This window comes from Pteropus vampyrus, unplaced genomic scaffold (assembly GCF_000151845.1).
Source record: "Pteropus vampyrus isolate Shadow unplaced genomic scaffold, Pvam_2.0 Scaffold232, whole genome shotgun sequence".
In the NCBI taxonomy this organism is placed as follows: Eukaryota; Metazoa; Chordata; class Mammalia; order Chiroptera; family Pteropodidae; genus Pteropus; species Pteropus vampyrus.
The window spans coordinates 221,620-224,090 of record NW_011889013.1 but is presented as its reverse complement, the minus strand read 5'-3'; the positions used below and the strand labels follow the sequence as shown (position 1 = coordinate 224,090).

The window sequence follows — 2,471 nt, the reverse complement described above, 5'->3', positions numbered from 1 at the left end:
GAGATGACCTCACGGCCCGTGAGGTTTCCTTTCGCCCAGGGACCAGGAGGCCTCTCCCGCCCCCGGTGGAGCTGACGTAGGGGCGGGAGCCCTGAGCCTGCGCGAAGTGCGCACAGCACAGGCAGAGCGAGGAGAAGGACACGGGGAGCATCTGGAAGAAGCGGCCAGAGCAGCGGATTCCAGGGTCACAGGGGAATGATCCTCGCAGCCAGGATCGAGATGCAGCATATGCTTCCCCCCGCCCCCTGCCTCTGCCCTTTCCTCAGGTGGGTGAACCTTCCCAGCACCTGGACGGAGGTTTAGGCAGATCCTATGGCATTTAGGTGTGACTCCCCGGGGAGAGGAACCACCATCACCCAAGGACGGGCAAGGTGACTACAGGACTCCGTGGACTCTCTGTATCGGTTCTGAGGGGCAGACGGTGTCTCCGTCTGCTCAAGCTGCCGTAATGAGATATCACGGACCTGGGGGCTTAACGCAACGGAAATTTGTTTCTCTCAGTTCTGGAGGCTGGAAGGCTAAGTTCAAGGTGCTGGCTGATTCGGCTCCTAGCGAGCGAGCGCGCTCTTCCTGGCCTGCAGGTGGCTGCCTTCTTGCTGCTCGAGCACATCAGCAGGGGAGAGAGAAGGACAGAGAGGGAGAAAGCGAGAGAGCGAGAGAGCTATGGTTCCTTTTCTTCTTCTTCTAAGGACACTAATCTCATCATGGGGACCCTGTCCTTGTGACCTCACCTAAAATCTAATTACCTCCCAAAGTCCCCACCTCCAAATACCATCACACTGGGGGTTGGGCTCCGACACACGAATTGAGGTCGGGGACACAAACATTCAGTCCTTAATGGTATTGTTTTCTGGTTGTTTAACTGCATTAGGTTAGTGCTATGATTTACTGAACATATTCACTAGCCAACACTTCGTTCTGGACGAATGATGAGTTATAGCGTATTTAAAGTATGCCCTTTAATTTTAAACTAGTTTAAGAATATTACCGTAGAAAGCAGAAGCTAAAACATTGGAATACTGATATAGATAAATAACTCTGTGTTTACCCCGGAAGTCACATGCACACATACTCTGCACTGAGCACAACGGGGTCCGCTGGGTCCCAGTTAATGCAGCCTGATGCTTCAGATCAGCGGAGGCACGTCAGGGTTATCTTCAAAGTCCAGATCTTCCTCATTTGGTATAATTTTGGGTTCCGATCGGACCCTTCTGGGCATGCGTGTCTCTCCTTGAACGATGTTAGCCACATCGGGGAAGGAATGCTTGCTGGGATCCACTTCTAGTTTTTCAATTTGCTTGCTTCTATAACAATAAGAAGGGCAAATGGAATGGTTACATCGTTTAAAATTAAATTGCAAACAGATTCAACTCATTCATTTATTCAGCAACCATTGGCAAGTGCTATCCCCAGAACACAGAGGCAAAAAATAAGAGACTGTCGCTGGTTAGAGCCTTACAGAAGCAAGAGTCTAACCCTTAGAGTACTAACGTGCTGAAAAGTGCTGGGGCCTGTACCAATGCATGGGCAACTGGATGACAGGTCAGCCGGGAGACTCTGCTTACCTGTCAATGCCCCACGGTCAGGGTCATGAGAGAGCCACCCCAGGCAGTTCTCACTCCTGAATGTAGCTAATTGGGCCTGTGGACCTTGTTGTGGCAGACCATCCAGACTGCCTCAGTTTGGCGAGGGCATTTATACAAGTTCAGCCCACCAATTCTCCCTCCCACAATAACCTGTTCCTACAGCCCCAGCCAGCCCTCTCAGCAGTGGCCACCATGCAACGGAGCAAGGGACAGCCTCCGCTGGCCAATAAGTCCCACTGTCATAGTCGTGGAAGCTCCATCTAATGCAGGTCACCAGGCTGCCTTCCTGGCAATTCTCATTCCGCAGGCCTGGAGCTGGCCCAGTAACTGGGACGTATACCGCGTTACCCCAGTGAATCTGATGATCAGTCACATTATTTTGGAATCACTACACAATTCACTCAGTCAGTCAACAGATATACATTGAGTGCCTACTATATTCCAGCCCCCAGCAATCCCATGGTCTGTGCAAAGAGACAAGTTTCCTGGTGTCATCTACTAGTGCAGCACGGTGCTCCAATACAAAATGTATCACATCGCCACGTAACCGTCCCATTATCGGTCTGTCTCCCTACTAGACTGACGTCTTTGAAGCAGAGATTTCTGTCTTTCTCATCTTATCTCTGTGGCATACAGCTTTACTGAAGGAATACTCATTGAATAAATGAAGACAAATCATTCTATACTATTGTTGGAAAATGAAATTAAATAAAAAATTATCTGTGACCTATAGACAATCCCAGTCCATCGAATCCAGGTGCCTAGACTGATGTCCTCAGACTACATTCACACAGGGGACACAGTTTATTGCGGGCGGGGGGAGTGTTCGATTATCTCTGGGACAGGTAAACTCTGTTATAACGCTTCTCCTCAGCTCTGTAGTCT

General features: G+C 49.9%; 1 protein-coding gene across 1 annotated transcript in view; it reads right to left on the bottom strand.

The window, feature by feature from the left end:
* Positions 1 to 2,471, bottom strand: part of LRRC6 (leucine rich repeat containing 6) — a 60,151-nt gene that overhangs the window by 448 nt on the left and 57,232 nt on the right. The window lies entirely within an intron of this gene.